At 40.4% G+C, this 15,198-nt stretch overlaps 1 protein-coding gene across 1 annotated transcript in view; it reads left to right on the forward strand.

Annotated features, from left to right (window-relative positions):
- The first annotated feature begins 216 nt into the window (after nucleotides 1–216).
- The window catches only part of VPS41 (VPS41 subunit of HOPS complex), a 211,182-nt gene continuing 196,200 nt past the window's right edge, over nucleotides 217–15,198 (forward strand). Inside the window, exon 1 of the mRNA XM_045389032.3 lies at nucleotides 217–305. The gene's annotated coding sequence lies outside the window, so the exon portion shown is untranslated. The remainder of the gene's footprint in view (nucleotides 306–15,198) is intronic.

Here is a 15,198-nt window from a genome sequence, read left to right on the forward strand (position 1 = left end):
CCTCCAGGAGTGCTGTTCGGCTCCATTTTAACCACCCTGGCAGGTGGCGGCCTGGTTTTTAATTCCTTGAAATCTACAAATATACTCTTCACTTTGGAAGAGGCTCTTAGCTCAAAATGCATTTCTTTAGAAGATTCACTAAGAAGAAGTAGGGGAAAAAAAAAAAAAAAAAAACCACCACAAAGCCATGTACTTAAACAGTCTCTTTCAAGCACCACTTAATGGTGTGGAGCTGAACTGAAGAGATTAGGATTTGACGTCTGACGTAGTCACTCTGTAGCTCCATAATCAAGGGCTGTCCAAGGGTGAGTATGGGGCCTTGGGTCTCTGCGTTAGTGTCAATTATTAAAGGAGTTTTGGGAGAAAAGGAGGAAATAGGAAGGGCAGCCTATTTCTGTGAAGAGGAGAGGATTGATACCAGCACTGCAGTGGAAACTGTAATGAAGGAAGTGGCTATCTGGTTGGCAAGGCGGTGATTGAAGGGGTCAGATCCCGTGAAGAGCACCTGCAGCAGATGGGACCCATGCCACACTTTTGTTGGATTTTGTCAGTGGGGATGGGGGGAGGTTTAGGGGAGCGCTCTTTCAGAGGCACTTACGTGCGTCATTCACTCTAGGGGTTTGTTTTGTTTTGTTTTGTTTTTGAGACACGGTCTTGCTCTGTCACTCAGGCTGGAGTGCAATGGCACCATCACAGTTCACTGCAGCCTTGAAGTCCTGGGCTCAAGCAATCCTCCCACCTCAGTCTTCCCAGTGGCTAGGACTACAGGTGTGAGCCACTGCACCTGGTTTTTATCTGTAATTAATGCCATATTTTACCCTTCAGAAAATAGTATAGGAAAACTCCTTCACTGAACTCTGCAGGTTGAATGTTTATGGCTAAACCAGAATGAAAATTATCATAATGCAGGGTAATAGTTATCAAACAAAAACATAAAAATTCTCCAATGATAGAAGGGGCCTTGGGAGGCCATCTAGGCCAACCCTATTCCATCAGCCCTTTGAACCTGACAGCACTTACCATATACAATGGGATAAGCTACATGCATTTCTGCACTCCCTGATGCATGGTGAGAGTCACATGAGGACAGGGAATCTTGGGCTGTCTCCTTTATATTATCGGTGCTTAGCATTGGGCTTAAGTAATATTCGTTTGATATTTGTTGAGAAACCATGAAACAAAAGTATATAAAATAGTGTAGTACTAATGGACTGAATCCCTATTTAGAAAAATGTATAATAATCGAGTGTGAAGGTGGTGGTGGTCATAGTGTGTGTTGAGAGTGGGAGTGGAGTTAGAAGTCAGGTAGGGTTTTTTATGACTACCTAGCCTAGAGAGATTTCTGGCTGGTAATAAGTTGTTTCATCGAAGTCTGTATGCAGTGGACTTTAATGTCTCCCTGTGCGTCAAAGGCCTCACACTGTACTTCAAGGGGCTTTTATGCATCCTGGTGGCTGCTGTCTACCCAAGGTTAGAGGAGATACTGGGACACCAGACACTCAGCAAGTGATGTGCTAGCTGCTGTTGCAAGAAAATTCTTACTGAGCCTCAATGCAAAAACAATTAACAAAATTCGTCAGCACGGGGGATGCATGGTCCTCACCTGAATGGAGTCAGGAAGTCCCCTAGGCATTAACATTGGACTCTGTTCATGGGACAAGGAGCTGGAGCAGAACAGGACAGCTTTGCCTCTGGCTTCTCCCAGCATTCTCCCACTTCATGTTCCCTCCATCCTTCATACTCCTCAACCTAGGGATTCCTTTCTGGTCTTAGAATTACAAAGATTTTTATTCATCAAATCTCTTTCATGTGCTCCTGAAGCCTGGGCATTTGAAAATGAAAATACAAGACTTTGCATTTCTGCCGTACCTTTTCCTTTCCTGAGGAAATGAGTAAAGAATGCCAAGCTGACAACACGAGAGAAGACAAGGGGTAGAAGAACTGGTGCAGGAGGAGGAAAGAACATATAAATTGATACTTACACTTTTTAAAATATACTATCCCGTCATGTAAGTGACTAAGCAGCCCATTTTCTCAAGGATGATAGAAGGGAGACAGAAGATAGCCTTTATTAATATTTTCAATATGGACACAGGTATGTGGTCTTCCCACTCACATCACAAATATCAAGCCCTCTGTCCATCTCTGTTACCATATTTATCAGGACTCTTACACTTGGCAAGTAAGAAAACTGAAATTAGCCAGGCGTGGTGACACATGCCTGTAATCTCAGCTACTCTGGAGGCTGAGGCAAGAGGATCGCTTGAACCTGCAAGGTGGAGGTTGCGGTGAGCCAAGATTGAGTCATTGCACTCCAGCCTGGCGACAGAGTGAGACTTCGAAAAAGGAAAAGGAAGGAAGGAACGAAAGAAGGAAGGAAGGAAGGGAGGGAGGGAGGGAGGGAGGGAGGGAGGGAGGAAAATTAGATTGTCTCATGTACAGGTTGCTCAAGCATTGATCCCAGGGCTCTCTCTGTCCCTTGCTAGTCCTCATCAGAGCAGTCCTGATTGACTTTATTATTCAATCAGGCTTTCTCCACACAAGCAAGATGAAGGTGGCGGCAAACAGTGCAGACTCACATTCTCTCAGGTTGGTGAGCCCAGAAGAAAGAGGTTCTCTTCCACATTCATTTCAGTGAAGAACTTTTGATAAGCACACCTTGAGTTAAAAGTCCTTATCTAGGACCGGGTGCGGTGGCTCATGACTGTAATCCGAGCACTTTGGGAGGATAAGGCGGGCGGATCACGAGGTCAGGAGTTCAAGACCAACCTGACCAACATGGTGAAACCCTGTCTCTACTAAAAATACAAAAATTAGCCAGGTGTGGTGGCGGGCGCCTGTAATCCCAGCTACTCGGGAGGCTGAGGCAGGAGAATTGCTTGAACCTGGGAGGCAGAGGTTGCAATGAGCCGAGATCACACCATCGCACTCCAGGCCTGGGCGACAGAGAGAAAATCAGTCTTTAGGAAAAAAAAAAAAAAAGTCCTTACCTAGAAGAATTACTGTTTCCTATAGGAAATGTATTATAATTGGTTCAACTTGCTCACATGCTCGCCTTGAATATAGGAAGTCCTGGTAGTTGAGCCCAACCAGCAACAACTAGAAATTAAAGGTTAAAATGTCTTGAAAATGTTCCAGAAAGTAAAAAACTAGTTATTTCACTTACCTTGTTATTTTTGTATTTTTTTTTAAAAAAATGATCCAGTACTTTTCAAATTGCAGATTGTTGCCCAATTACAGATTATGAAATCAACTTAATGAATAGTGACTAGAATATTGTAGGGTAATATAGAACAGAATAGAATTTTAAAAATTAGCAATGTCAGTTTGCATCACTTATACTAAATGTAAGTATTATTTCATGGATATTTTGTTTCAATTATGTCTCTCTGTGTGTGTATACTCTTTGAATATACATATCAATATCTAGGTTATGATATAGAACAAATTACTTACTGTGGGGTGCAGTAGGTAAAAACGAAACAAACAAACAAAAACCTTTAAGATACACTGAGACGATCTACCTACCAGTAAGACTTTCAAATACTCTTAATTTTTTGGAGGATAAAATTAATTCTACTTAGCACTTGGAGTGACTAACGTCTTCTGTTAAGAATCCAAATTTGTTCTACATATTTAATGATAATATGCCAGTTTGTTTTCTAAAGGGTTTGGCCATGAAAACAGTAAAACAAAAAGTCCTAGGGACCTAACAATAAGGGCGTATAGTTTGAATGTTCTGAGATTGGCACTATAAATTCAGAAAATAGAACCTCAAAGGCAGTTCATATAAGGGGTTGTAGAACAACGTAAGTAGCATACTCTATCAAATGACTATAAGAGTCTGGGCACAGTGGTGCCTGCCTATAGTCATAGCTACTTAGGAGGCTGATGCTGGAGGATGGGTTGAGCCCAGGAGTTTAAGGCTGCAGTGAGCTATGATCACACCAGTACACTCCAGCTTGGGCAACATAGTGAGACCCTGTCTCTAAAAACAAACAAACAAACAAACAAAAAACACTTTAAAACAACTGTAGGGAAAGCAGCATTAGAGTTGAATGTCTTTCACAAAGCAGGTCAACAATTTGCAAAGATCCAAGAAAACTAGTTCCAAGAGTCAGAATTGTTTTGAGGGCTAAGTTATTTTTTTAAGTTATCTATAACTTACTGATGGAAGATACATAGTAAAATATTAAGCTGTTTTCATTGTCAAATGGTAGCCTGGAAGCAGGAAAAGTTGTTATAGGCAATATTAGTCACAGAAAGCAACTTGCTCAACTCAGAGTTAAATCGTCACATGTTTATGGAATAATACCCCAGTGGCTTAAAAGAGCTCTAGCTTCTTGGGGTCCTGATTCCTTTCCAAAGACAGAAAGACCATCCTATGTTTGCAAAAAAATGTTATAGTCTCATTGCCACCAGGTATAGATACACCGGCAGCTTGAACTGCCTAAAATCTTAGGGAATTCACTACAAATACAAACCAAAAGTGAAAAGTATAGTTCCTTTAGAAGAGATTCATAGGCAATTTGTTGTTGATACATAATAATTGTACATGTTCATAAAGTACATGTGAGATTTCAATATATACATACAATGTGTAATGATCAAATCAGGATATTTAGGATATCCATCACCTCAGATGTGTATCATTTCTTTGTGCTGGGAACATTTCAACTCTTCTCTTCTAGCTGTTTTGAAAAATACAATAAATCATTGTTAACTAGTCATCTACTATGCTGTTGAACACTGGAACTTACTTCTTCTATATAGCTGTATGTTTGTTTCCATTAAGCAAACTCTTTTCATCCCCACCATATACTCATCCCAGACTCTGAGAACCATCATTTCTACTCTCTACCTTCATCAGATCAACTTTTTTAGTGCCCACTCATGAGTAAGAACATGTGACGTTTGTCTTTCTGTACCTGGCTTATTTCACTTAACATAATGTCCTCCAGTTCCATCCATGTTGCTGCAAAGGACAGCATTTCATTTTTTTATGACTGAATGGTATTTCATTGAGTATATCTACCACATTTTGTTACCATTTCATCCATGAATGAACACTTAGATACACAAGCTATGAATGATTCCCTATCTTGGCAATTATGAATAGTGCTGCATGGCAGTGCAGGTATCCCTTTGATATACTGATTTTCTTTCCTTTGGATAAATATCCAGCAGTGGAGTTGCTGAATTGTATGGTAGTTCTAGTTTCAGTTTTTTGAAAAACGTCCATTCTGTTTTTCGTAATGGCTATACTAACTTATGTTCCCACCAACAATGTGTGAGTTCCATTTTCTCTGCATTCTTGCCAGCACTTACTTTTTGTCTTTTTGATAATAGTACTTGTAACTGGGGTGAGATAATACTGCATTGTAGTTTTGATTTGCATTTCCCTGATGATTAGTAACACTGAGCATTTTTTCATATAACTGTTGCCCATTTATATATCTTCTTTAGAGAATATCTATTCATGTCCTTAGCCCACTTTTTAATGTGATTATTTATTTTACTGTTCAGTGGTTTTAGTTCCTTGTATATTCTGGATATTAATCCCTTATCAGATAAATAGTTTGCAAACATTTTCTCCCATTCTGCAGGTTATATCTTCAGGCTGTTTACTGTTTCCTTTGTCATGCAGGAACTTTTTAGTTTGAAGTAGGTTCATTTGTCTATTTTCATTTTGATTTAATAGGTAAGTTTTATTGCCATTGTTAAGGCAATAATGAATGACAGTTCTGAAGCCTGAGGCTTTATCAATCAAGTATGGAGTGGGATGGCAGAGAGGGGACAGTGAGATTCTTTTAGATAAAGCAAACCCTCAGAAATTAGAGATAGTGGGACACTTAGGGCATGCCAAGTGTTTCTGTGTGGCTGGAGAAGAGAGTGGCAGAAAGTGTGGTGGCATATGAGGCTGGAGAGGTAGCGAATATAAATCAATTGTATTTTAACCTAAGAGCAATGAAGAGTCAATGAAAGATTGTAGGCAGAGAAGTTTACAATCAAATATCTTTTCTAAAACGTCACTCTAGATGCAGCATGAATAAACAACGAAGAGGAATGGGGATGGAGAGACCAGTTAAGAGGTTGTTATAATAGTCTAGATGAGGGTCGATAGTGCATTGAACTAGGAAAGATGTGAGAATGGAGGGAAAGGTACAGAGCGACAAGTTAACAGGTGAAATTAACAGGGCTTGGTGACGTATTTGGATTTGGGAGTATATATGAAGGAGATGCAGCTGAGAAGACTCCCACCTTTCTGACTTGGGCATGTAGGTGCTGCCAATCATGAAGAAAAGAAACTCAAGAGAAGATTTTAAAGAACGGATAATGAATTCAGTTTGGGATCCATCCTCAAAAAGGAGAGAAGAAAAGAGAAAAATATACAATAATCAATGACAGCAATCAATTTGAGTCTCTGTGAATTTAGTGAATATTCTTACACTGTATGTTTAGTTGAACTGTCTCTCAATCTTTGCATTCATGTGTTTACCCTTAGTAGATGCTAATTGTTAAATAAATGAATACCATCTGTGTAAATGAGTAGGAGAAAACATGCCTTTTGAAAAATCTTCAAAATAGATTACATAGTAATAACGTGTCATTAGCATTTCTGAAAGGGAAATCAGGATGTTGGACACATTTCATAAATGAAAGAATCCAGTAAAGGGCCCAAAAATTAAATCATGGAACCTCCAGGAAAAACAGCTGCCCCATATAATCTTTTGCATAGGCGAAATAAGTCTTCCCAGAAGCCTTCCTGCTATAACCAGTGAAAAAAAACATTTAAACAGACTTTACAATGGCAATATTAACTACATGCCACCAGCTTTAGTGCACATGAATGCTCACAGTAAAGGATAGCTTCCTAACACGTAAGTGGGGGGCGATGTCAAGCAAGGAGCCAAAGATTCTTTGCTTGGCAAAGAATCCTTATCCTATTTAAAGCTGAGAGAAGACTTTCTGGTTGAAATACATGATATCCACAAGATAGCACAGATCTTGACAGTGGAATTGGGAGTCACCCTGACATAATTTTCTTTTCTTTTCTTTTTTTTTGACTCACTCTATCGCCAGGCAGGAGTGCAGTGCTGCAATCTCTGCTCACTGCAACCTCTGCCTCCCAGGTTCAAGCTATTCTCCTGCCTCAGCCTCCTGAGTGGCTGGGACTACAAGTGTGAGTCACCACACCCAGTTAATGTTTGTATTTTTATTAGAGACAGGGTTTCACCGTGTTGGCCAGGCTGGTCTCAATCTCTTGACCTTGTGATCTGCCAAACTAGACCTCCCAAAGTACTGGGATTACAGGCGTGAGCCACCGCGCCCAGCCTCTGACATGATTTCTAAGAGGTTCGATGAGGCTAGCTTAATTCATAGAATTTAATATGAGCAAACACAGAAAAGAGCCATTATTGTAGGATGAAAAGACTTTTTGGGTTTGTAGATGCTCTAAAGGCATTGATCTTCCAGCCATTTCCAGCAATGTGGCATTTGGAGCACAGCTTGTAACTGTTACCAATAAATCCTTTCCCAGATACAAAATTACACTGAAATTATACCAAGTCTGCAAAGAGTATCACTATTGAAGTCTGAATATTTTCTTCAATCCTGCAGTTTAGCATAAGAGTCTTAGATAGTATTTGTAAATTGTGGACCACAGTGTAAACGTAGCAACATTTTAGATCACTAGAAAGAGAAAAATCTGTAATTTATTTGTTGTTAGTAGAAAAGAACCCACCATTACAAAATGGGAACTCAAAAGAAGAAGAAATTTAATGCTCTGAGAATACACTGTGCCTTATTTCAGAAAGGTTGTATTGCAAAAAGTCATCTTCAAGTCTTGGATTTTCAGTGTTTTATTCCTTTCTATTAAAAAGCAGGAACCTTATCTCCCAACCACATGCCACTTAAACATGAGGAAATGTATTTCTTTTAACTCAAAGAATACTTATTGTATTAGGAATACTCCCAGGGTATTGCAGCTAGGGTTTTGGTTGGCTGGCTGGTTGGCCTCACGGTTTTTCTCAACATTCTCCGCTTCATAGTGATCCCACCTCCAACAAGGAGTGGGAACCCAAGGCCAGTCCTCTACTGACCTACTCCTTAAACCAGATACTTGAGCCAATATCTTTGAGGGGTTCAGTATTACAGTTTTTCCTAACTTGAAACTGAACTTCAAAATGGTGCCTGACCCTGAATCTGGCTGATCTGTGATTGCCCATCCAAATCTTGCAAAGAAGGCATTGTCAAGTCAGTTGCTGGCTGGAATTCAGCTAGAATTGGAAAAATGGCAAAGTCCTAGCCTTTGTCAGTGCCACATGCAACTGAAGAAATGTGGCAATGATAGATAGTAGTGGCAATTATATGCATCATCCAATGAGCAAGGAATTCAGCCCTGCTGCTGTCTCTTCTTTTTTTTTTTTTTTTTTTTTTTTTTGAGACAGGGTCTCACTTTGTCACCCAGGTTGGAGTGCAATGGCACGCTCTCAACTCACCGCAGCCTCGACCTCCTGGGTTCAAGAAATTGATCCTCCTGCCTCAGCTTCCCCCAACAAGTAGCTGGGACTACAGGCATGCACCACCACACCCAGCTAATTTTGTTTTCTATTTTTTGTAGAGATGGGGTTTCACCATGTCGCCCAGGCTAGTCTCAAACTCCTGAGCGCAAGTGATCTGCCTGCCTCCATCTCCCAAGGTGCTAGGATTACAGTCATGAGCCACTGCACCCAGCCTGTTTCTGTCTTTTCTAAGATACCTTTCCTTAATCTCTTAGGGCTGGAAACCAAGACTGTTTCCCTGGTTACCGAAGCCCACTTAACTAAAGCAAAGGGCAGGGAAGAGAGGATATAAAAATTGCTTGGAGAAGAAAGCCAACTTGTATGTGTGTGCATGTGTATGTGTGTGTGAATACGTCAGTTAGGCCTCTGACAGTTAGCATCAGAAAATGCATTTGAACTTGTTTGAACAAAAAGGTTCCTGGGATAGCTTATAGAGCCCAAGCATCAGGAAATAGTTTGACCTTTTTCAGTCTTAATTCCAAAAATCTCAGAGAAGGGATGAAGATCAATAAACTATATCTAGGAAGTGGAAGCCTTTGCAGGTACCTTGTGGGTGGTGGGCTGGGGGCATAGGGTGGTAGGGAGACAAGTCCTAAAGAATGGGTGCTAGACAGACAGTCCAATAGATGGTCATTACAATATATCATAAATGATTAGAATAGGACTTCTGCAACATTAGGCCTTCTCAGCTGCAATAAACAGACCCAGGATGGAAAAAAACAGGAGAAAAGAGAGGTCCATTATCTATATCAGCTGATGAAAGCCCATGACTTTCTTACTCCACACCCAATCCTATCAAAAAGGCCTTTCCCCATCCTTCTTTTCACTTATCTGCACCAATGACAGGCACTGAAGCACAATGACAAGATGGGAGGGTGTCTCTAGAGCAGGGTAATGGAGAAGGAGTAGGAACGAGCTTGTGAGAACAGCAAGAGTGGAACACAGGATCTACAGGAAGCAGTGTGAGGGAAAGGCATCAAAGGAAGAGCATTTCCAATGGCCTTCGGAGGGAGTGGGCATTGGGGTAAAGGTGGGGGAGTTTCTCCAGTACTTTCCAGTCATTTATGTGTCAGAGAAGAAGTTCATGATACATCAGCTGGTGATGTTAGGCCTTGGGTTCTCGTACTGCCATGTCAGTATTTTTCTCCAGCAGTTGTCAAACCAGTTAGAAATATCACCCAGGAGTCTAACAATGATGTTCTTCTTTCTTGGGTTCTCCTGGGTATGCTCCCTTCTTGAGGGGACAAGTCTTCCCTATTAATGATTAAAGCCATTTTCTCCTTAAGGCAACAATCTAAAGGCGATAACCTTGGCATCGCATGCAGTTCTAAGTGGAAAAAAAAAAAAAAAAAAAGCCAAAACCTAATTTCTGAGTCAGGGGCTTGCAACTAAGGTTGTTTTTCTATGATAAGAATGCCATCAGTGCTGGATAAGACCCCAGGTTGTCACAGTCCAACATAGCTTATATAAATGAATGGAGTACAGCAGAAACACAATAAAATATAAAACATAAAACTATGGTGATTAAGTTTGGTTTTCTTTGTAAACTAATGTTCAGGTAAGTACAAAACTATGAAATGGACATTATAGGGTATTTATTTTATTTTATTACTGGTACTGCAATGGCAATAGTTTGTACTATTTCTCATATCATGTATAGATTCAACTGTATTATGGATTAAAAAGCTTTCTGGGTCAGAAATAAGGTACAATTACTGTTTCTACAAAAATGTAAGTATTAAGATTTAATCCATTAACATACTGGTTGTGTTAAATTTCGGAACACAATTGGTGACTGCCATTGCTTTCACTTAGTGCAGCAAACCCTTCTTCTTCTTCTTCTTTTCTTCTGTTCCTCTTCTTTTTCAATTTTTCATGTCTTTATGTTAGAAGAAGCTCTTGTGCCACAAACGTACCTTGAAATTGGACTCTTGCTGAAAAATGGATCTTGTTTTGCAAATGATATTTGGATCCAATGGCAGGATGTGTTTATGTATTTTGTTACAAAATTTTGATTGAAAATGAAAGATTTTCTATGAAATAATACACTTTTCTGGAACAGCTAAACATCTGGATACTGAGTAGATTGAATTCATGCTTTAAGTTAAAAAATTAGTTTTGTGCTTTTCTGTCAAAAATATGAAAGAAGTGCAGTAAGTGGATTGCACATAAGCATTCTATATCTGGGGAAAACTCAAACAGATGGTCTTTGAAATATTCTTTTAGTAAACATATAATAGTAATCCAAAGGATGAATAAAATATTTCCTGCATTATTCAAAATCACCACATTAGAGTATTGAAGAATATTTTGTTTTTGTTTTTGTTTTTGTTTTTGAGATAGGGTCTCACTCTGTCAGCCAGGCTGGAGTGCAGTGATGCAATCTCAGCTTACTGCAAACTCTGCCTCCCGGGTTCAAGCGATTCTCCTGCCCAGCCTCCCAAGTAGCTGAGATTACAGGTGCGTGCCACCATGCCTGGCTAATTTTTTATATTTTAGTAGAGATGGGGTTTCATCGTGTTGCATTGGTCTCGAAGTCCTGAGCTCAGGTGATCCACCCACTTCTGCCTTCCAAAGTGCTGGGATTACAGGTGTGAACCACTATGCCCAGCCCTGAAGGGTTTTTTCTTTTTCTTTTTTTTAAGGAATTTCCTGATATTTCCAAAGAACTTTTAAGAGAATTTCAAATGTTTCAGTGACCAAACTATTATATTTCTACACATTTTTACAAGAAAATATTTATAATTTGGAGATATGCACAAGATGCAATGTTCATCACAATACAGTTTATAATGGTGAAAACTAGAAAGCAACCTAAATATTGAAAAGTAGAGGAGGATTGGTCATATAAATTACAGAAATCAACTCCATGGAAGACTATATAAGCATAAGTAATTATGTAGCTCTATATTATGAGAAATTGCATTGTTGATGTATTAATAAGTTTTTGTTTGGTTGGTTGGTTGGTCGGTTGGTTGGCTTTTCTTTTTGAGATGGAGTCTCACTCTGCCACCCAGTTTGGAGTGCAGTGGCAAGATCTCGGCTCAGTGCAAGCTCCATCTCCTGGGTTCACGCCATTCTCCTGCCTCAGCCTCCCAAGTAGCTGGGACTACAGGTGCCCGCCACCATGCCCGGCTATTTTTTTTTTTTTTGTATTTTTAGTAGAGTCAGGGTTTCACCGTGTTAGCCAGGATGGTCTTGATCTCCTGACCTTGTGATCTGCATGCCTCAGCCTTCCAAAGTGCTGGGATTACAGGCGTGAGTCACCGCGTCCGGGCAATATGTTTTTTAAAGATGCCACAGAACTCTAGAGTGTGATTCAAACTATGTTTAAAACACACAGAGGTAGCCCTTGTATATATATATATATCTGTGGGGAAAAAATCTGGAAAAATATCCCTCAAAATACTGCAACGAATATAAAGACCAAATTCCTCCTAGGGTCTCTTCTCACTCTCGTTCATTACTGAATAATATTGGATAGACCATTTATATATTGCCTCTTTCTATTTAAAAAGACATTAACCTTCTCCATTAATTTCTAATACTTCCCATCTAGACATCTGTAAATGTGAAGTATTAACATACTCTGGAGTGTTTTCCAATACTTACAATCAACTCTCGAACTCACTGGACACCAGCTAGGTGTTCAACAACTTAATTCAATTCTGATACTAACCACCCAGCGTTAGCACAGACCCTACAGCTTAAGAGCTCAGTCCCACAAAACTGCCCCCTGCTTCAAATGTCAGTTGCAAGTCCTGGGCCTCCTGTGCTTCGGGCCAACCAGATATAAATGGGAGCTTCCTATGAACCCCTCCTAAAGTTCCATAACTTGTTAGAATGACTCACAGAACTCAGGAAGACACTTTACTTACATTTACCAATTTATTATAAAGGATACAAATGAACAGCCAGAAGAAGAGGTACACAGGCAAGATCTGGAAGGGTACAGGGCACAGCAGCTTCCATCCCCATGGGGTACTCCATGCTCCCACTGCGTGGACGTGTTCACCAAATTGGAAACTCATCAAATCTCATTTTAAGAGTTTTTATAGAACTTAATCTCCAGTCTTCCCCACCCCCTCCCTGGGGGACTGGAAGTTCCAGCCCTATAATCAATTGGTCTTTCTAGTGACCAGTCCCATCTTGCTGCTATATAGGGGTCCCACCCTAAGTCACCTCATTAGTATAAACTCAAGTGTAATAAAAAGGGATTCAATAACAAAACATACTCCTATCACTCGGGAAATTCTGAAGGATTTTAAGCGCTCTGTGCCAGGAACCAGAGATAAAGACCAAATATATTGCTTATGATAGCACACATACTTAGAAGGATGATCACTTATGGGAAATTGTATAGAAAAGGGTAACTGGTAGCATTTTCTAACCTCACTATGAGTAAGATACAAGTCCATATTCTCTGTAATTGTACAGAAGCTAACATTTTTGGGCCACACTCTTTCTGTATCTATAAGAGATCTCTTGAGAGATTGAGTAAAGGGGGACTCTGTACATTCCTCCAAATTTCTTTTCTTCCTTTTATGAAAACGAGTAAGACTTGAGAGTGGTCCTGTACCTCCAAATGAGGATCAGGAAAAATGGAATGTGAAGAGGAGACTGCAGTGTTCCTTATGTGTATAGTGAAGTGCAGGAAACAAAATAGCAGTACAACAGTGATAAATACAACTAGGCCCCAGCCTTTGGCAAGGACCTTGATGTACATTTTCTCATTTATTTTTTGCAACAACTCTGATTGGAAGGTACTTTTAGTCCATTTAACAGCTAAGAATACTGGACTTTGGAAAAGTTAACTTGTCCTAGATTTATTATAAATGGCACACACAAAATTTGAATCCTGATCTGATTCTTAAGCTCTCAAATATCACAATGAACTAGAAAAAACAAAATGCAAATTGGTACCCTGGCAGTACTGTTCTTGTCCTATGTCCCAAGATTCCAAAACTTTTATAATCTGAAAGTTTGCTCTTCTCACACACGTGAGCATGTGATTGCTCCCTTTCTCCTGTGTCAGGTGGTCAAGTAGAAGAATAATAATTTCCTCAGGTGCAGTAGGTGATGTCTTTTGGCCAAGTCATTTCTGTTCTCAAAACTCCTCAATGACTCCCCACCACTGTATCAATTAGGATTAATTCTGTCTGCTTGTGATAGGCAAGCTACAATAACACAAGGAATTATTATTTTATTCAAAATGAGTTTGGAGGCCGGGTACAGTGGCTCACACCTGTAATCCCAGCACTCTGGGAGGCCAAGGCGGGTGGATCACCTGAGCTCAGGAGTTTGAGACCAGCCTGAGCAACATGGTGAAACCGCGTCTCTACTAAAAATACAAAAATTAGCCAGGTGTGGTGGCATGCGCCTGTAATCCCAGCTACTCAGGAGGCTAAGGCAGGAGAATCACTTGAGCGGGTAGGTGGAGGTTGCAGTGAGCCAAGACCCCGCTGCTGGACCCCAGCCCAGGTGACAGGAGTACAATCCTGTTTAAAAAAAAAAAAAAAAAAATTAGTTTGGAGGCAGGCAGTTTAGAGGGGCATGTTGCCTTCAGTCATCAGGGACTCAGGCTTCTCCTATCTTTCTGCTTCATCCTTGAACTTGGTTTTCATCCTCTGGGTCACTTGTGGGACCTGTATGGTTGCTGGAGAATCTAATCGCAGAAATGGTGAAAGGGGTATCCCCAGATGTCTGTTCCCCTTTAATAGACTTCCCTGAAAGGCACACATAACATTTCCACTTGTACGTCATTGACCAGAACTTAATCGCATAGCCACGCCTAACTGTGATGGAGACCAGGAAATGTCTTTTATTTAAGCATATTGTTGCCCCTAATATTTTAGTTGTTTTACTAATAAAGTAGAAGTGAATGGATATTAGGCAGGCATTTAAGTCTCTGCTACAACTGCCTATGGAATTAAACACAAATTTATATCGACAGACTCTAGCATCATCCTACCTAATTGGTCTTGTATCTGACTCTTTGGATGCTATTCCACATTTTTATGTCTCTTCTTCTTTTTTTTTTTTTTTTTCCCGAGACAGAGTCTCGCTCTCTCGCCCAGGCTAGAGGGCAGTGGCGCAATCTCAGCTCACCGCAAGCCCTGCCTCCCAGGTTCACGCCATTCTCATGCCTCAGCCTCCTGAGTAGCTGGAGCTATAGGCTCCTGCCACCACACCCGACTAATTTTTTGTATTTTTGTAGTAGAGACTGGATTTCACCATGTTAGCCACAGTAGTCTCAATCTCCTGACCTCGTGATCTGCCCGCCTCGGACTCCCAAAGTGCTGGGATTACAGGCGTGAACTACCGTGCCCAGCCTATCTTTATGTCTCTTCTTATACTGTTCCCTTTACATGGAATATTTTCCCTTTCCTCTTACCATCAGCCTCTTACCTATCCTTTAAGGAACACTTGATGTGCTGCTTGAAGTCATTTCTGATCTTCCCAACTGATTTGATCACTCCCACCTTCAAACTCTCACAAAATGACTGACTTTAAACTTCCCAGACACCACTTTCTTTATGTCATTTCGCTGCTCTAAATCTTCAGTATCTTTTTATTTTCTCATAGAACGTGTCTGAAACGTACTCAGGTGGCAGGGCACCAAATAGTCTCGTTC

The sequence above is a fragment of the Macaca fascicularis genome, chromosome 3, assembly GCF_037993035.2.
Source record: "Macaca fascicularis isolate 582-1 chromosome 3, T2T-MFA8v1.1".
Taxonomy (NCBI): Eukaryota; Metazoa; Chordata; class Mammalia; order Primates; family Cercopithecidae; genus Macaca; species Macaca fascicularis.